The 20,994-nt window shown below is 45.5% G+C and overlaps 1 long non-coding RNA gene across 4 annotated transcripts in view; it reads right to left on the bottom strand.

Moving 5' to 3' along the window:
• LOC142819441 (uncharacterized) overlaps window positions 1-20,994 on the bottom strand; it is an 89,726-nt gene that overhangs the window by 65,666 nt on the left and 3,066 nt on the right. For all 4 annotated transcript variants that reach the window (XR_012897345.1, XR_012897344.1, XR_012897343.1 and 1 more), the window contains exons 2-4: window positions 19,647-19,743; window positions 17,120-17,898; window positions 16,181-16,304 (exon numbers count right to left, since the gene is read on the bottom strand). This is a non-coding gene — a long non-coding RNA (uncharacterized LOC142819441). The remainder of the gene's footprint in view (window positions 1-16,180; window positions 16,305-17,119; window positions 17,899-19,646; window positions 19,744-20,994) is intronic.

Here is a 20,994-nt window from a genome sequence, read left to right as displayed (position 1 = left end):
TTGAGGTTGGCTTACAAATTGTGACACAAACATGAATAAATACTGAATTCTTATAGTGACCTTCTGATACTTAACCCTTTAGGGTCACATGACCACTTGACTCCACAAGCTGTGGCTTTAAGAAAAATAATGAGTGGGCTACACCACATTTTAATTGCATTTTTCCTCACCCTTTCCCCAGTGTGTGAAACTGGATTATTAGTAGGAAAAGGTGGGTAGGCTCGAACCAAAATCTTAGCTCCGCAGAGCCCAAGGTTTGAGCAGGGGGATTAGGTCCACAACAGGAGCCATTGTACAGTAAAACACCATTGGTCCAGCATCCAATGCTCCGGCACTCCTGATGGTCTAGCACCATTGGGAACCCAGAAGTCCTCCGGGCAGCCGGACAATTGGATCTGCTCTGCGCCCGGCTTCCCCGATTCAGCCGCTGCTGAAAGTGACCAGCAGCTGAATTGGGGAAGCCGGGGGCAGAGCAGTTGGGGTGCTGCTAGGTTGGTCCTGCAGTGCCGAGGGGCTTCCTCTGCCCCGAAGAGCAGCTCTGCCCCGGGCTTCCTGGAGTCAGCCATTGATCAGTTTCAGCAGCGGCTGACTTGGGGACCCCTGGGGCAGAGCAGCTGGGGTGCTGCCGGGTTGGTCCTGTAGCGCCGCCCAACGGCGCTGCAGGACCAACATGGAAGCAACCCAGCTGCTCTGTCCCAGGTGTCCCCAAGAGCATCTGGGGTGCTGCTGAGTTGGTCTCACAGCGCTGAGGGGTGGCGCTACCGGATCAACCCGGCAGCACCCTAGCTGCTCTGCCGCAGGCATCCCCGATTCAGCCGCTGCTGAAACTGACCAGCAGCGGCTGAAGCGGGGATGCCTGGGGCAGAGCCGGATTATCGGAAGGGGGGGCTATGAGGGGTCTGGGGTGTCATCTCCCCCACCCCAGATCCCTCATAGCCCCTCCTTCCAATAGTCTGGCATATCTGATAATCCAGTACCCCCTGGGTCCTTAAGGTGCCGGATTATCGGAAGTTTACTGTATTATCTTTTTGTATTTTGTGTTATTTCCTTCCTACCTTCTCTCCAGACTGAGTCCCAAGCTATTCTATGGGGCGGGCTGCATGGAAGTAGAGCCATAGTGTCCAACCAGTGTCCAAACTAGCCACACTCAACCAACCAAATAGCCACATGTGGCTAGTATGTTGGATACCACAGAAGTAGATGGTATTGTGGGCTAGCAATGAGTAGAAAGGCAAGTCCAGCCAAGATATAACAGTCTACTACTGCAACTAGCTGGTAGAGCCATTCTTTTAGCTCAAACCAGAGAGATATGTGCTGGGGTAGTGTCTCAGGTTCAAACCCTGCTGATGACCCATGACATGCACTTAAAACGTTGGAAGGCAGCCTATTATTTCCAATGGGAAACCCTACTGTTGCTTCACTGCAATCCAGTTGTGACATCCAGCAACTCTGCCACCATTGGGATGAAATAATCCAGCAGTGTCTGACAGGCTGCTGCCACCTTCCCCCCCTAACACCAATGAGTATGTCACAGTGAAAGCATCCGAGTTTCTCATTCCCCTAGGGTCACATCTGGTTCAAGTTGTGCCTCCCATTTGGTTCCAATCTGCTGATTTCCTGCTACTGTCCATAAAAAGAGAGCACAGCTCTGTGGCTTCCCCTGGGTGTAATGGTCTAATCTGTACCTTGTTGCATGCTATATGGGGGAAGGCGAAATATGGGCTACTTGGGAGTCAATGTTTCTTCCTTTATGGCTGTAGTCTGTGTTTACACTATACACCTTTATTCCTGCCAGGAACAGCAGCCTTAGACATCCCAGTGCCCTTCCCCCCTTCATTGGAGTTCCTCTGGCCTCTTAATTAAATCCTTCCCTGGCTGGAACAGGTTTTCCTCATTAATGAGGAGTTAGCACATGGATCCAATCCTGCTTCCCGCCCCCCCCCCCCCCCCACACACACTTTATGAACTCAGTGTAGGCCCCAAGAGGCTCCTGCGGGTAGGTGACCTCACCAGTGAACTGCTCCCACAGCTTCTGGGAACAGGGAGGCCCCAGACAGGTACAGGGCAGCAGAAGAGTGTTCTCAGTCAAAATTCTGGCAAGCACCAAGATGCAATTAAACTCTGAATTACAGTATTCAACACCTTTACTCTACAGATCTTACCACACTTCAGAAAGGAGGTCACAGTGCCCTTACCCCTTTTTATGCAGATATAAAACTGAGGCAGAGTGATGAAGTGACTTGCCCAAGCTCACCCAGTAGACCACTGGCAATGCCAGGAATCAAACCCAATCCAATGAGTCCCTGCACTGATCGTCCTGCATGCCAGCTTCCACAGGACAGTATGAGCAGTGCAAGCTCCTTTATTACAGCCCAGCATGGTGCTATGACACCCTCTAGACCAGAAAGGTGTCATTTCTCCAGAGTCTATTCAACCATTGGTCTCTACAGTGTCACACATGGGGCGAAATTGAGATCCAGAAACTTCACGCTGGCCACTTAGCAGCCACCATGTGTGGCAGATCATTCCGGCAGGGGCATTGTTGTTGCCATGTTTTCTTTCCTCTTCTTTATAAGGAGAGATCTATGGGACTCTCATTGGAATTAAAGGCAGAGCTCCAGGGGTGAAGCTGAGTCAGGCCTGGAACACAGCTGACAGCTGCCACTCAGAGCTGCAGTCCACTCACAGATATCTCACCTCAGCTCCACTAGGGAGTTACAAAGGACCACTGATGTCTGAATATTTATATTGATGGATATGTGCAGTTGCCAATGTTGAGAATTCTAGGCAGATTCAGCACCAGGTCTCATGCATGGGCTCACTCTGCCAGGACTCTTCAGGGGAGACGGGGGGTTGTTTTCTTTACAAACTGCTGTTGAAATGTTAATTATCAATACATCCAGCAAGAGGCAAGGTAGGAAATATCCATCCAAGCATAATACTCCTCCACCAAATCCCAGAGACTTAGATGTAGTCTGTCAGGAGAGTTTCTAGTGGAAAAAATATAAAGCAACTTGTCTTAGAGGTCATACCTAGACTCCACCCATGGCAGAGGCTGCTGCATTTCATACAGCTCAGTGCTTTACAGCCAGGTGCTAGCATCCAGACTTCAGACTACATTATGTAATGACTAAACTCAGATCTGCCCCTTTCTGGCAACAGAGCCAGGGCCGGCCCTCAACATTTTGGCACCTGAGGCAGGGAGCTCAAATGGCGCCCCCGTGCTCCCTTTTCTCCTCCCTGCATGTTATGTCTCTTGTGCCCTCCTTCCTCCAGCACAGCACTCCACCATCTCTGTGCATCTAGAGAATACATATGCACCAGCAGAAGACACAATTTTCTACACTCTGGCTCCTAGTGGTGCTCCCCCACAGTCTGGCATCATGGTAAGGCCAGCCCTGAACAGAGCTAGAAAAATCTCCTTTTTCCTCATGTCTGCAGAAAGAAGAGGCATTACTCAGCAGTTGCTTAGGTTGTTCCCCAATTTGTATTCTCTATATGGGGAAACTATCCCACATACCGCTTCCTATCTAAATCCAAGACCATGGCTAGTTCCATTATTTTGTGGCATTTACAGCACTAGTTCCTACAGGGTTCTATAGAGACACACTCTTGTCTAACTTATAGCTAGAGAAAAACATCAGGATTCAGTCCCACTATTAATACTTTGCTCTTCAACTGTATCTTTGAGGCATTCAGAACAATTTTACAACAATCAGCAACACCTCAGTGTGTAAACAGAGGCACAAAAGAAGTCGGTTGCATTGACTTGCCCAGAGCAGGTCTGTAGGAGAAGCACCCAAGAGTCCAAATTCCCAAGTTCCGTGCTCTGACTACTAGTCCACACTCTCAAACTGCACTAGCTACATATGGATTTCATCAGGACCTGAATATTAGTAGAAAAATAAGTAACCCTTTGGGGGAGAAAAACCTTCTGGCTTTTTAGTAGTGCAGGGAATGAGTAGTGTTATTATTATTATTAGACGGGGTCTAAAGGCAACAGAACAAGAAGTGGACCCTCCCCTACAGGGCACAAGTATGTTTGTTATGAAATTATTTGGATCCACAGAGGAATCCCATATGTGGCTTCCCCCTACTGGCTATAGGTTCCCACCTTGGCACCAACCCTGAGCTCCTGTGCCTACAGGCTCGGCAGCATGGAAGGGGAGGGTGGACGCTGGAGGAGTAATGGGATTGTCAGCCGCTGAGGCTGCTGTTTGGCAAGCCGACAATGTTTGTTTGCACCTCTTTGAAGATGAGAGATGAAAGTGGCGCCCACATGGGCTGCCTTTGATTAGCTTCTTATTTTTAACATTGCAGCTGCGATTATTTTTCTTTTTCTTGAAGCATTTCTTCCACAGCACCAGAAACTCTGAGGTTCCCTTCTCCGGGGAGGTTCAACTTCAAGGAAACATAACAAAGAGAAGTGTGAATATAAAGGAGACTGGACAACCCTAGACCAAGAGGGACTTATGTCATTTTATTTTTAATTTAACTTCCATTTTTTTCTCCAGTCCCAATGGGCCTTGGAAAGAAAATAATTGTTTACTTCTGTTTTAATAGGGAAAATAAATGAGTCCTGGGATTGCACAGAGCTGTCATGGTGAGGCAAGCATCTAATGGTTAGAGCAGGGGCCTGCAAATCCAGAGTTCTGTCCCCAGATCTGCCACCCTGGCACTTGGGGCAAAGTCAGTTTGCACATCTGTAAATGGGGCTTGTAAAAATACTACTTCCAAGGGGCAAAGGAAAGCATAAGCAAAGTTGGTGAAGTGCTTCATGAGCCTTTGACATATGGTGCAATAGCCTTGTAAAATGTTGTCATCAAAAGACTACCTGCTTTCTAGTTACTTATAGGGCCTTCATCACTGCAGCAACAAATAGATTTCATTATTACTACAGATTTCCCTATTGCATAGCAGGAATAACAGGACACTAAAGCAGAAGGTAGATTAAGTGGTTTGGCCAAGATCACATGAGGAATCAGTGGCAAAGCCAGTTTCTACTCCTGTATCTCTTCAGTTCCAGTCTAATATCCTATCTAGACTATCCCTCCTTCCTCACTAAGGCTTTGTCTACACTGCAGGATTTTTGCGCAAGAAGCTTTTTGCAGAAGAGATCTTCTGCAAAAACTTCTTGTGCAAAAGCACATCCACACTTCAAAAGCACATCGCAAAAGCGATGTGCTTTTGCGCAGGAGAGCATCCACACTGCATGGACGCTCTTGCGCAAGAAAGTTCTGATGGCCATTCTCTGAATGGCCATCAGAGCACCTGTGCTTTTTGTGATAGGCTCTTCTTGCACACAAAACCCCTGCTGAGCATCCACACACACCTTTTTGTGCAAGAATTCTTGCGCAAAAAGGAGCTGTGCCTCGTAGAAGGAGGTATACCTACACCACAAAAAGCCCTCTGTTTTGCCGATTGACTGTAGATTTTCTTGCACAAAAACGTGCTTGAGGTGTGGACGCTATAGCGGTTTTTGCACAAAAACCTTGTAGTGCAGACATAGCCTAAGGGTACGTCTACACAGCAGTGTTATTCCGAACTCATATAACACTTCTTACTCAGACAAGCAGTGCTCCAGGGAGCCATCCTGCCTTCTGTACGTCACTCAATCTTTCTAATACAAACACTCAGGCTGTGTCTAGACTGGCCAGTTTTTCCAGAAAAGCAGCCACTTTTCCGGAAAAACTTGCCAGCTGTCTACATTGGCTGCTTGAATTTCCGCAAAAGCACTGACAATCTCATGTAAGATTGTCAGTGTTCTTGCGGAAATACTGTGCTGCTCCCGTACGGGCAAAAGTCCTTTTGCGCAAAAGAGCCAGTGTAAACAGCCCAGATTTGTTTTCCGCAAAAAAGCCCCGATGGCAAAAATGGCGATCGGGGCTTTTTTGCGGAAAAGCGCATCTAGATTGGCACGGACGCTTTTCCGCAAAAAGTGCTTTTGCGGAAAAGCATCCGTGCCAATCTAGGTGCTCTTTTCCGAAAATGCTTTTAACGGAAAACTTTTCCTTTAAAAGCATTTCCGGAAAATCATGCCAGTCTAGACGTAGCCTCAGATTATGCCTCTTCTCCTGATACAGACAGAAGAACGTTGTTTGAGTTGGTCTCAAAAGGGAGCATCTTTTTGGTATCTATGAGAATCCAAAATCTGGTTAAAATCTGGGCCAAAGCCTCTGTTTTCTCTGTGGACCCGACAGAGTAATTTTTAGTCAGAAGTCTGATCAGCGGATAAGTCACAATGATCCTTGATATGGCTTCACTGACGTGACACCAGGAATTAACTTATCCCCTGCTCCCTACATTGGGACTGATTTTCAGAAGTACTGACCAGCTGATGTCAATGGAAGCGTCAGATGCTCAGCATCTTTGAGAGAGTCCCATAATCCTTCAAGAAGCCCCCACTCCCATTTAAGCAGAAACAGTCCTAAGCAATGTTGCCTCTAATCTTTTCCATTCAGGTGTTGATTTTCTCCATCCATGTGTGGAATCATTTTTATATGAACTGAAGACCTAGCTGTGGATACTCTGCTGAGCAGCCACACAAGTGCCCAGCTTACAGGGAACACAGCTCACCTTCTACCACTGCAATTAAAACACAAGTAAGACAACAACCTTTTGCTGAGAATGGTATTATGAGTTGTGTCACCAGAGAGTAAGGATGAAAGGAAAATTCTGTATAGATGAGTCACGCTCAGGATCACAATGCCCATCTACTAAGATAAATACTGCTTTTGTGGTAGTTCTGCCTTTGAACAATTTGCTAGGATGCTCACCAGCCAGAGAGAAAGGTCCAGTGGGGTAGAGGGAATGATCACATGATGAAAATTCAAATCCATTTCCTCCTGAGAATATCCAGTTGCACCAAAGAAAATACCCACTAAAATGGCAACCCCAGCCCAATATGATCTAATCCAGCCCTACGGCAGACAGTCTAATGAGACAACTTTCCCAGCCTCTCTCTGATTCATGCAGCACATTCCAGCCTCTTACCTTTATCTCTCCAGTGCAGAGAGACCATCAGCTGACCCAGCCCCACTAGCAATCCATCCTAACCAATCCAAAGTCAGTTCTATCCCTGCTCCTCTACTTACATCCCATCCAAACCAGCCTTCTATAAAGAGATAAGCCATCCCATCCTCTTGGGCCTGGGTCTACACTAGGATCTTCGTCTGAAATTAGCTCCCCAAGGTCAATTTTGTAAGCGATACGTCCACAGTACCAAGCCCATTATTCCAGATTAAGGGGCCATGGAATTCAAACTCTATAGTCCTGCTTTTCATGAGGAAAAATGCTATTCCCGAACTTGTAAGTCTGAAATAACATTAGTGTTGACGCTCCGGTGCTGCTAATTCAAAGTAATTGACCTCCGGAAGGTCTCCCACAGCTCCCCAGAGTACTTCTTGGGGCTCTGTGGCTGAGGTAGCACATCCACATTAAGAGCCTGCCTCGGACTGCATTCGATTCTTCCCCATAGTGAGGACACAGAACTTTGAATTTGTATATTGGGTGCCCAAAAGACAAACTGAGTAAATTCGAAATAATCTCCTTGGAAGGGTCTAGACTACTTCCCTCTTTCGACAAAAGGATATAAATTAGACACTTTGAAATTGCAAATGAAGCTGGGATTTGAATTTCCCATGCTTCATTTGCATCACCGCGGCATGAAGCTCTTTTGAAAAAGCGCTATTTTGAAATTGAAACCTCAGTCTAGACGTGGTTCTTTTGAAAACAGAAGCCTTTTTTGAAAGACCCTGTAAATCTCAAAATATGAGGTTTACAGGATCTTTCGAAAAAGTCTTCCCTTTTTGAAAGAACCATGTCTAGACTACTAGGAATCCTGAGACTGCATGCTACCTCCAACTTTTCAGGAAGCACACAGCTGTCGTGGGGAGCAGAGGAAGAGTGAGCATTTCCTGAGAAGTTGGAGCTGGCATGCAGTCCTGTGACTCCTACGCACACACACCCTGTACAGGCAGGCAGCAGGGGGGAAGGAAGTCCCTGGGGGAGCGACAGACCAGGCATTTCAGGAGGTGCACCAGCTCTTTAGGGGAGGGGAAGAGCAGCCCACACACTTCCTGAGACCCAGGATCCCCAGGTACTGGCCCCAGCTGTCTCTGCCCCCTCACTCTGGCCAGACTCCCCCGCCACGAGTACCCTGCCCCAGCACCCACCAGAACCCTGTCCGCTGCCCCCACCAGCACAGTTGGGGCCAGATTAATGAGGCTTGGGGGACTTTGGAGGGGTTGTTTTTTTGCATCTCACTTGTGTGGCCCCGGCTGACTTTTCTGTGGGTCAGTGACCCCTGACTCAAAACAAATTCCCCGCCCCTCTCATAAATAAAGACAATGCTGAAACATTTTGTGTTTGACATATTTTATTTAAAAATGAAGCCTGGCCAACAACCCCCAATTGGCGCCAAGCCCCCGTCTGGCCGCAGCATCATAACACTCCTGCACTCCCTAGATCTCAAACCTGAGCCTATCATACACTGGAACCCCCTGTCCTGAACCTCTCTCATCCCCAAAGTCCTGCACCCTTACATCCCCAGTCTTCTGCCAAAACACTCTTGCACCATCCCCACACTGCAAATCTGTGTCCTGAACCCATCATATTCCCAGCCTCCCTGCCTTGAGTCCCTCATGCTCCCCAGCCCAAACTCCTGCATCCTCACAGCCCCAAGCCTACGGCTTGCTCAGCACCTCAATCCTCCACCCCAACACTCTCCAGCCTGCAACCTCCTCCCTGAGCCAGCATCCTCTTCTCTACTTCTTCTTGCACCCAAATTCCCTCCCTGAGCTTGCACCTGTCACCCCTTCCCAGTGCTTTTTTTGTGAGCCACCATAGCAGGAGAGACAGCATGAAGAGCCGGGCAAAGTTGTTGAGAAAAAAAAAAAAAAAAAAAAACAGCCATGGAATGGTGTACCAGCACACCTATTTTTCCCCAGTGTGGCAGTCCCCCTCCCTGCTGGGATGTTTGCAGCCCTGCCTTTATTTATTTATTTTGGCTCAACAACTTTGCCCCAGCTCTTCACACTGTCTCCACTGCTATTGTGGCTCTTCATCTGTAACGGGTTGGCCATCCCTGGCCTAGTGTATTACAAAGAGACTACTCATTTCCTCCCAACCCCACAGACACTCAATAAGAGCACCACAATACCTCATGTGATCAAGCCGTAATGTACAGTCTGAGCAGAGAGGAAACCTACTCGCACTGTCAGTCAGGGCAAAGCATCAATCCAGTGCAGTCTTATTCATGTCACTTCAAGAAGATCACTGGGGAGCCCAGAGCCAAATGTTAGAACACTCAGGGTGCATTTAGACTTGCAAGATTTTGCGCAAAAGCGACTGTTTTTGTGCAAAAACTTGCTAGCTGTCTACGCTGGCTGCTTGAATTTGCGCAAGAGCACTGACGTTCTAATGTAAGAATTCAGTGCTTCTTGCGCAAATACTTTGATGCTCCCGCTCAGGGATAAGCCCTCTTGCACAAGAATACTTGCGCAAGAGGGCCAGTGTAGACAGGCACCTTCATTTTTTGCACAAGAAATCCCGATGGCTAAAATGGCCAACAGAGCTCTCTTGCGCAAAAGTGCGTCTATACTGGGCATGGATGCTTTTGCGCAAAAGCACTTTTTGTGCAAAAGCATCCGTGCCAATCTAGACGCTCTTTTGCGGAAATACTTTTAACGGAAAAACTTATCTGTTAAAAGTATTTCCGCAAAATCATTCCCGTCTAGACACCGCCTCAGAGTGACAAAAATACAATAAAAAGTTAAAGGAAAAACTAATTCTGAATTCAACGTGTTATTTTTACAGTGGTTTCCATGATCAATCCTACAGCTTATTGACCTAGGTAAGAGAGCATAAATGTGGACACATAATTAGGAAAAGGGGAAGAGAACCATTATAGGCACTTACTCCTTTCTGCCCCAGGTGATTCAGATATCAAGGCACACCGACTCCATAGGGAGATGCAGCACTAGCCAGTTTGTGGAGCATGTCTACATAGCATAACTATACTCATTCCACTGACCAAGCTCCCAAAGTCCTGTCCCAGCATGCACTGGGTTTAGCATAAACCTGGGAGGGAGTTTCTGGAAATAGTCTCTTCTTTGGTGGTTCCAGATTCCTGGTGAGGAACTTGGAGAGGATTCTTCAAAGGATGCCTCTGAAAGGCAGTCCTACAAGGAAGCTCTCAACTTGAATGTGGGTTAATCTCCTGAATCAGACAGCTGCATGCAGGCTAGTGAGGAGAATGTGCAATGGAAAGGCCATGATGTTGGATGGAAATAAAGGTCATTCACACCAATGAGGGGAGCTTTAAAAATATGGTTTGGAATATCTATACCAGTTAAAAACCTGCATTAGCCCTTTCCTCATTGTTTTTGTCCTGCACAGGAAAGATTCCTGATGAAGTCAGTGTCATTCAGCCCAATTGATGGACAGAGAAGAAAGTTAAAGATCAAACCTCACCTGCCTTTGGAAGGTGCTATGAAGCTGAATGCAATTAGATTTGCAAAAGGCCTGGAGAAAAAGTGTTGTAGAGAGGCAAAGTATTATTAATATATAAGATATTTTACAGGGACAAGGATGATCCAACAGTAAAGCAGGAATTGAGACAGTATAGTCTAGTGGATAGAGCACTGGCCTGGGAGTCAGGAGACCTCACTTTTATTCCTAACTCTGCCACTGGTTTGCTGGGTGACCCTGGGAAACTCACTTCCCCACTGTTTCCCATCACATCCTTTGTATATCTTGTCTAGTTACACTTACATCTTTTCAGGGAGGAACTGTCTCTTGCTGTTTGTATGTACACATAGCACAATAGGGCTATGATCTCAACTGAGGCCTCTAGCTGCTACTGTAATGCAAACAATAGCTCTCGCTTGGGACCGCAGGTATAAGTTCAGGGAGATGGGAGAGAAAACCTCATGAGGAGAGAGTCTGTATGGATCCCTCCAATCAGACCTCCAGCCTCCACCTCCAGTCCAATTATTCCAACTGCACCAATACATCCAACTCCCGCAGCAAGAGCTGGCTGCCACATTGTGGCCCATTCCCCCGCACATCACATCTGGCTGATGTAAAACACACATGTTTTGACTGAAGCTTTTTCTTTAAAACGCCAACATTAAAGGAAGGTTTGCTTTGTAAAACTGAAACTGTAAAACTTCTCTGAAACCCAATCTGGGGGATTAAAAGAACCACATGAAAAGGGCTAAATATGACCTGGATATTTACTTCCTGTTCAAAAGTTCGCTGAACATGTGCCTTCCAGCCTTTCAGTAAGAAGTAAGACCTTCAGGAACTTCTCTTTTGTTTCAAGAAAGAAAGGAAGGAAAAAAGAAAGTTTAGAAGCTAACTCTTTTTTAGTTCTTGGCTAATTTTAAGGGTTTAACTTTCAAATCACAAACTTCTTAGAAGCCTGATGAATTTACACTGATAGGAGTAACCTTTGGCAAATAATGGATAAACTGTCCCTATATGCACTAAAGCTGGTCTTGCTGTCCTTAGAGGCACATTGATTTCAGTGGGACCAGGATTAGGCCCAGAGATATTATGAAAGGCAGGAGCAGGTCCAAAGATTTTATGATAATGCACATGAGGATAGATAGATTACATAATTGTTCTTCTTTAGGCAGTCAGAAAGCAGCTCTTTCCAACAAACCAGTTCAAAGAATCCTTTTAATAGCAATAACATCAACTCCACACATTCAGAAGTCTGCAGATTCATAGATTATAAGGCCAGAAGATACTGCTGTGATCTTCTAGTGTGGCCTCCTGTATAACATAGGCAATAGAACTTCCCCAAAATAATTCATAGAGCAGATCTTTAGAAAAATATCCCATCTTGATTTAAAGATTGTCAGTGATCTGTAGATACTTCAAAGATTATAATCAAGTCATCCCTTAGCCTTCTCTTTGTTAAGATAGATTGAGCTGGGCAAGCATAGGGCATGTTTTCTAATCTTTTAATCATTCTTATGGCTCTTCTCTGAACCCTCTCTAATTTATCAACATCTTTCTTAATGCAAATCTAGCCTACATTCTTTGTTCCTAGAGATTTATTAAAACATACTCACATCCACATGCATATACTATAAAAACATAAGAACAGCCATACTGGGTCAAAGCAAAGGTCCATCCAGCCAGTATCCTGTCTGCCAACAGTGGACAATACCAGATGCCATAGAGGGAGTGAACATAACAGGTAATTCTCATGTGATCCCTCCCCTATCATCCATTTCGTACTAGCTGCGTCCCCCCCCCTCCCCCAGCAGACCAGGGAGACGCGGGCGGCGGACCGAGACACACCGCGGTCGCGCCGCCCGGGTCCTCCGCGGCTTTGCTCCCCGTCTCCCTGGTCTGCTGGTCTCCCCGTCTCAGCAGACCAGGGAGATGGGCAGCAAACCCCGTTCGTAACTGCGGATCCGACATAAGTCGGATCTGCGTAACTCGGGGACTGCCTGTATATGCAACCACACTTAGTTTTGGCCCTCGGCATGTGCTGCGAGTATCACTATGGCCCCCGGGGGCTTCCAAAGTTGAGTAGCCCAGGTCTAGGCTGTGTTTTAAAACCCATGGCAGCAAGTCTGAGTCTGGGTCTAAAGTGCTAAAAATAGCAGTGTAGACCTGGTGCTGGCTGGAGCTCATATGCTGAAGCCCATCCTTCTCTCACGGAGTTTCAGACCCTGAGCCTAAATCTCTATGCCACCGATTTTAGCATCATCGTACAAGCCCAAACCTGTAGCCCCAGACTAAGAAACACAGTCATGGGTTTTAAAATGCAGCATAGACATTCCCATAGATGCCAGCGTCCAAAGCCAAAAGAGGGCAGTTTCTGAATCATTTCCATCCCAGATAGAGGCCATTTTATGAGCCAGAAGCATCCATTTTCCAAGTCAGTCCTAAGTCCCAAAGGCTAGAGTCTGAGTCAGTTCCAGGGGGGGAGTATCTGGCATTTCTTCAAGCTTGGGAGCGTTGCTATCACAGCAATTGTTTGGTGATGCCATCCCAATAAAGCTTCATTACGGTGTTCCTCTTTCTATAAACTTCAGTGCCCTCCAGTGTCCCCAGCAATCACTTATCTAATATTAGGATATTAAAAAATATGGAAAGATTTTAAAGAGACTTATTAAAATGCAATTAGTGGCGCATACGACTTAAGCAGCAAGATTATTTTTAAAAATGACTTGATTGTGTGGAATGCTGTGCACCTTACAGAGATAATAAAGCTGCCAATCAAGTCCATTTTCAAATTAGTAAATTTTCATTCTTTTTTACAGCCCCCTAAGTGAATATTAAAACTAATTATTAACCTCAGAGTGCGGCAGCAGCCCCTAAAAGCTGCATGCTCAAAAAAAAAAAGGGTTTAATAATTGTTGGGCTGGGCTTTGTTCCCCATTTGGGCAGACAGGGCTGTGATCTTTTAAAGAGCCAGTGTCCCCAATTTGAACAACGAGGTTTGCAAAGCCTGCATCCACTGGTTGGAAAGGGGCAGCACTCCAGATTTTGTCACTGCAACTTGGGAGGTAGAAGTGGACTGTAATGAACCATCCTCTATATTACACAGCTAAATGAGTTTCACTGCCAACAAACAGCAGATTACACTGCCCCCTCATGTCCAAAGTGTGAATCCCACCAGGTCTTGAAAGCCACTCACAAGTAATCCTGGCTTTGTCTGAACAAACAGGGACATGTAAAGCAAATTAATGCTAATGGAAGAATACATATCTTTGTCACATTCAGGTAGCAGGTGTGCAGGGCTTCAGTGTATGTTAGTATTTGCTTTTCCTAAATGTCATGCGTCTCCCCCTGCTCTGTTTTTTTTAAATTCCTACTGGCAGTCAATTGAGTACGATACTTCCTGGCATTTGACTTGGCTGGCATTTTTATTCTACCCCATAAAATGGATCTTTCTCTGAGAAATAAAGCCACATCAACCTGACATGTTACTTCTTTCACAGCTCTTTATCCACTGTCAAAGTGCATTTATTGATGCTTCCTGGATTTCTCTCCTTGAGTCTGCAGCTGGAAATGACGAACACGCCAGAAAGCAGTAGGCTGGGTCTCAACTTGGGAGCTTTGTTTTGGGGAATAAATGCAAAGATTTGGAAGCAAGAATTTAGTTCTATGGACTCAGTCTTCCAAGATTTTCAGTACTGGTTCAGAGAAGGGCAACAAAAATGATTAGGGTTTTGGAACAGGTCCCATATGATGAGAGATTAAAAAGACTTGGACTTTTCAGTTTAGAAAAGAGGAGATTAAAGGTGATATGAAAGAGGTCTATAAAAATCATGACTGGTGTGGAAAAAGTGAATAAGGAAAAGTTATTTACTTGTTCCCATAATATGAGGACTAGGGGGTCACCAAATTAATAGGTAGCAGATTTTAAAAAACAAAAGGAAGTTTTTCTTCACCCAGCGCACAGTCAACCTGTGGGACTCCTTGCCAGAGGATGTGGTGAAGAGTAGGACTTTAACAGGTTTCAAAAAAGAGCTAGATAAATTCATGGAGGTTAGGTCCATCAATGGCTATTAGCCAGGATAGTTAAGAATGGCGTCCTTAGCCTCTGTTTGACTGGAAATAGGTGACAGGAGAGGGATCATGTGATGATTACCAGTTGAGTTCACTCCCTCTGGGGCATCTGACATTGGCTATAATCAGCAGACAGGATACTGGGATAGATGGACCTTTGGTCTGACTCAGTATGGCCGTTCTTATGTTCTTATGGAGTCCCAACCAATAAAGCATGCAAGCTCATGTTTAACTAAAAGCATGTGAATAGCTTCATGAATCTCCAGGGAACTACTCACATGCTTAAAGTTATGTACCTGCTTGAGTTCTTTCCTGAATCAGGGCCAGACTGCTCAGTACCTTGCAGGATTGGACTCTTAGAAATTATTTATTCAGAGCAAATGCCAAAAGCATCCAGGACACAAGCTACTTGGGCAGTATAGGCGTCTGACGTGTACAGCTCCCTCTAGAATCTAAGGCACCTGGAATCAATTTAGGATTCACATGGAAACAATCTATAGCACTATTTTCAAGGAAAATAATCTACTAGGGCTGAAATAATGGAGATTAGGAGGCTGACAAATTGGATTAAAGCACCACTACAAATTCAGATTTCAAGTCTGGAGTGAGTCACAAGTGAAGACAGTTTAGTGGCCAGAGTCACACCTTAGTCCTTGGTGGATATTTGTCTACAACGCTAAAGGACCATGTGATCAGGCATAATTCAATACAATAAGCAATCCATAATAAAGAAAGGCTACCAGCAACAAGGGACTGCAGCAAGTCAAGGTAATGTGGGATAAGCAGAACTATAGGGTGGGGTGAAGTAAAGATGGAACGGGGGGTACTACTGATAAGGACAGAGGTGTATTGGTAGGGATTTCAGAGGCCTAGAAAATCAGGGGGTGCTTTGGGTCAAGATTGAGATCAATCAGAAAAGCGATATGGAGGTCAAAGACAGGAATAGCAAGGGATACAATAGGTGCATTGGTAGAACAGTATACGATACTCCTGCTTTAGCCAATTCTAACATTTTCTCAGTGTTGTAAAAATGACAGATTACAGCTAAGAAGAGGTTAGAGAGACATGAATCACAGTAGCAGTATCAAGTTGCATGTAATGCATGGAATTAAAGGGCATATAATATTAATATAATCTTTGGGTTCCTGAGAAAGTGTATACTGTAACACCAGCACAGTAAATCACTTAGTTATTAACACACTCCCAACTTAAATAAAACAAAAATAACATTCATAATCATAGGGACAATTCCTTGGTTGATGTAAAAATGATCCTGAAAGCTTGAGTGATTGGTGGAAAGGTATAAAGTGGGATATTGCCAGGGTAGGGGTTGAACATGCAAAATAATGCAGACTATGTCTCTGAACCTGCCCTGTGTCCCTGATCATGAACGACTTCAGGAGTAGCTTGCCAGTGGCTCTTGGGAGAGTCAGGAATGAGGAGGAGAATTTCTACCTAATACGGCCCTTGCTGAATGTTAGTTCTCCAAAAGGCAGCCTCCAGCAAACCCTTTTCTCAGCAAGTCACAGGCCAAGATTACCCAGGTAATAAACAAGCAGCTGTAAGAAGCTGATACATAGGGAGAAATCTGAGATCTAGCTATTCAAAAGCATCATACTACAAAAGAGAGAGAGAAACTAACCTTAGATGTTATGAAACAACTGGTAGGTAGGGATGGGTCCTGAATCCAAACACACCTGGGCTGTGAAGAAGCGCAGATCCAGACTGGATGGAGAGTTTGCCTCATCTCAGACTCATCTCCACTCCTGAGAAACAGAGGTGGGAAAACTGGAGTGAAAAGGTTGGTTTCCTTAATGATGGAAAAGAGGGGAAATAATTAGTGCTACTGAAACCTTTATTAGAAAAAGGGGGGGGGGGGAATCCAAGAAGCTGGTCTTTTTCTTTTCCTTGCAACATTTCCCCAAGCTGAGTTTGCATCTTGCATGGAGTTTCTGGCTTTCTCATTAAGACCTAGTTAGCTACATCTCTGCAGTTCCCCTCCAGGTGTCAGCCTTGCACTTCACATGCAATTTCCTCCTGGCAGCCAACACTGGGGGAAGGTGTCTCACTCAATGTTCAGAATAATGCAGATCCTCAAGGAGCAATTTTCAGAGCCCTTAAAATGTTACATGAACTCTGTAATCTGACTGCAAGAAAGAAACTGAAATAACATATACCCCTTTGCCCCATCCGAAAATTCTCAATGCCATTGTGTAAAGGGAAAACTAAAGGAGCCCATTAGCCTTCTTCAGGCTACATCTGCCAAGAGAACGACAGGCAGAGCTGCCAGGCCAGAAACAATTTAGAATCAGGACTTTCACTTAAGTTTTCTTTATTTAGGATGTAATTGATGTGCCTGTTCTTCTTTCTTTGGCCTTAATCCCCAACCACTAAAAGCTCCACTCTCTTCCTCTGCACTTTCGCACTTAACTCTGCACTGCATTAGCAGTCTTCTCAGTTGGCTTTTCCAACCAGTGCAGCTTCATTGGAGGCTGAAATGGAGACAAGGCATGTTGCAGGCTCAAGCATTTTTATCACTACATTGTCTAACCTGGTCCGAGGTCAGGATCAAGGACTTTACCTGAACAGGACTGGCAGAGTGCAGTTCAAAATCAAGGGGCATTGGCATAGATGTTGAGGGTGAGGAGGCCCATTAGCAATACCCTGAGTCATCCATTTCTCCTGACTTCTGTCTTGATGTAGTGTAAACTTCATCATTGTGATGCTGGCTTATCCTGTTTCCTATGAGATCATCCACAATCTAAATACTCATTGGTGCATTTTATACTATTCAGTGTATGTTATGTGCCCCCTCTCTGGGACTGATCCATTGTTTCATTTTTCCATGCTTGCTACTCATTCTAAAGCAACCTATATTCCATGGCAAATGATGGCATCTTGCTTTCATTGTTGAACATTATTCACATGAGAAACAGAGGCTACAGAAGGGGTTATTCTCAGTAGGATAAAGGAACCCACAACTTTTAAAGTCTCCAGCATTATTAATTTGAGTGTCCCCCTCATGTGGGATCTTTGTCACACACTGTGTCTCATATTGTGGCCTGGGCAGACTGAGGGGTCTGAAGATAGCTTCCTGCTACTGATCCCAGTTCATGGATTTAGTCCACAACTCCATGGTGGGAGCTGTGGTATAATCTCACAAGAAGGCCTCTGACCCCTGCTCCAATGCACTGTGAGAGGCAGCAAGTTCCACCGGGAATTCCATGTCACCCTCCAAACAAGAATTCAACTCTGGGAATGGACAAGATGAACACAACCATAGCAATGGTTCTTCCCAGTCCCTGCTCTGGATGGCTCTGCAGTTCTGAGGAGATGGCTTATGAGCAATTCAGGATGACCCTGCAAAACAAAATGGGATGAATGTGATCCATGTGCTTTCCTTGTGCAAGACACCAGCATTTGACAGTTGCTTTGCTCTCTCTCAAACAAGCAGTAGAGATCTCAGAGCCTACATCAGTGGTAGGCAAGCTGCAGCCCAAGAGCCACATGCAGCCAATCAGGATTCTGTGTGTAGCCCGTGAGACATTTTGTTTGACGTTGCCCACTTGCAAGGTTGTCAGATTCTACTAGTTTCTGTCCGCATAGTTGTTTTTTTTCCCCTACAGGTATTACTAAAGCTACATGCATGTAAAGCAAGGGACACATGAAGTGAGGTGTGTGCTGATTGCACACAACATTGACTGTGAGAGCCGTGAACTCCCTCTGAATCCAAAACACTATTACCAGAGCCAGTCTTAAGGGTGGGCAAGCCGGACAGTCGCCCGGGGCCACCATTTTCAAGGGGCCACCTCCCAAATCCTCCCCTGGTTACTCCCCGACCCCTTTTTTTTTCTCCTCGACAAATTTTCCCTGGCAGTTTTTGTTGTTGTGGTGGTTTTTTTGCTTGACAAATTTTTGAAACCATCTGATAACCCTACAGGCAAGCTGGGCAGACCGGCCCTGACTAGTACAGTTCAATCGGCACCCCCACTAATTCTAAGTACATAAGTTCAGTTAGCAAAACTACTCTATCCTGGGAGTCCGTCTTGGTTACAACAATCTGACGGCTCACTGAGATGGAGGGCCACTCATGAGGCCCACTCACTAGCCAAGATTGCCCATTGCTTGCCTCCTGGTTGCCACCTCCTATAAACAAGGCTAATAGATGAAGAGAGACACAGAGACAAACTTACTAGTTTAAATCTTGCAAATGTGCAACCTTCCTGCTACTAAGATTGTAGGCCTCAGGAAGTGGGAGATATTATATAATGTCCAGGAGTCCTGCTAAATGTTAATACCACACCCACATTTTTATTGGCATTTTTCCAGAGCATAGGCCACTAGTTGGGAGGGAAATATTTCTCTAGATACGGTTGCCAGATGGTTTCAACAAAAATACTGGACACACTTGACATTACATCACAATCTACATTACATCTTATTTAGAAAATACCGGACATTTATATTTTCTCAATTTGTTTCCCGAACAGAAAAGTGCAAATACTGGACTGTCCGGTTCAAAACTGGACACCTGGCAACCCTGTCCCATTGCATAGTTAATTCTGCCTACATGTTCCAGAGCCAGCAGTTACCCCAGCAGGCAACTAGAACAGAACTGCTTCAGTGCTGCTCTCTGGTCATTAACATAAGAAAGTCATTTGCATTTGGGGACTTGCAGTGTGAGAGACACCAGGAAATGTCTCTCACTCTGCTGTCATGGGTCTCTCCTGCATTCCCCAAGGCTTATGTACAGCACACAAACAAAGATGGAGGTTGTGAAGTCCAACTGCAAGCAGCAGCTGTGGAGGTCAGGAGTTCCTGGAGCTCAGAACATTGCTTCTGAATCAGAAGAGACCCTGCATTTCACATTAGTTTTCCAATTGCCACAATATTGTTTTAATTCCTGACAGCTTCCTGCCCAGTAGCCCTGTGGATTGTGGCAGGGTTATGGTCAGATGGATGACTGTAGTAAGCATTTCAGGTCTATGGGTGGCTGAACTCACTTATACAAAGAAATGTAGCCACATCAGCCCTGCTCTTATATAATCCACTGTCTCTCTTCCTTGTTTCTCTCTGATACTAGACCGACAAGGTGGGTGAACTAATACCTTTTGTCAGAATAGGTTCTGTTGGTGGGAGAAATAAGCCTTCAAGCTTACACAGAGCTCTTCTTCAGGTCTGGGAAAGGTACTCAGAGTTTCACAGCTAGATACAAGGTAGAACAGGTTGTTTAAGTAGTTAACACAAATGTCAAGGGAACATGCAAGGTGAAGTGGCCAATTAGCCTTCTCCCCAAGAACTAATCCACCTCCCAGACAAGTTGTAGCTAGGGTGATGGAAGAATTCTAGCACTATCTACGTGGGGGGTTAGGTCAGCATAGTTAGTGACCGGTCTAAATTACTAACACTGCATTGGCACAGTTGCCTGGATGCAGCTCTGCCACTCTAGCATTTTGATGAAGATGCTGTAAGATGGGAGAGAGCTCTCCCATAGGTTTAGTTACTTCATCTCTGCAACAGGAGATAGCTAAATCAGCAGGAGAAGCTCTCTCACTGACATAACACTGTCTGCACAGATGGTTAAGATTAATATAACTATTTTGCTCTTGGATGTGGATTTTTCAAACCCCGAGCAACATAGTTATACCAAAATAAGCATGTAGTCATTTGGGGCATGTCTACAGAGCTGCGATATTTCAGAACAACAGACGTTATTCTGAAATAATGTATTGCGTGTCTACACAGCAAGCCCATTATTTCAAAATAAATTTGAAATAACAGGCATCTTACTCCAACTTCTGTAAACCTCATTGTATGAGGAGTAAGGGAAGTCAGAGGAAGAGTGCTCTATTTCAAAATAAGTGCTGTGTAGATGTGCCCAAATTCAAAATCAGCTATTTCAACTTAAGCTATACAATTAGCGTAGCTCAAGTTGCACAGCTTATTTCAAGTGTAGCCCTGCTGTGTGGATATGTCCAATCTGTTAGGGGTGTGAATTTCTCACCCCCGAGATGTATAGGTATACCTATTTAAGTTTCTAGCATAGACCAGCCTAGTTTTGCCTAAAAAATCAGGCCTGGTCTACACAACTGTGACAGACCGGGCCGTGTCCAGGCACCGCTGAGGGCGTCCGCTCAGGGCGAATTGCTCAAATCTGGGGCTCCTTACAGCCCCCAGACTGGTGACCTCTCCAAACAGGCCACAAACCAGTCCCACAGAGTGCTTCAGCAGCCTGCCTGAAGCCTCATGAGCAAAACCCCTCCAACACCCCAGCAATATCCATGCCCCAGATGGCCCCAGACCTCATACACAGGTGGGGGGTCCTAGCACCCAATCCCACCTACCCTGAACAAGTTCTGTCCGGTTCCAGGAAACCAGCCACAGATCTCTGGTCAATTTACCCTTTGGACCTTACCCACAAATCATGCTGGGCCAATCCTTTAGCATCTAACAACT

The sequence above is a fragment of the Pelodiscus sinensis genome, chromosome 23, assembly GCF_049634645.1.
Source record: "Pelodiscus sinensis isolate JC-2024 chromosome 23, ASM4963464v1, whole genome shotgun sequence".
Lineage (NCBI taxonomy): Eukaryota > Metazoa > Chordata > Testudines > Trionychidae > Pelodiscus > Pelodiscus sinensis.
The sequence above is the reverse complement of the archived record's forward strand: the minus strand, read 5'-3'. Positions and strand labels throughout refer to the sequence as shown.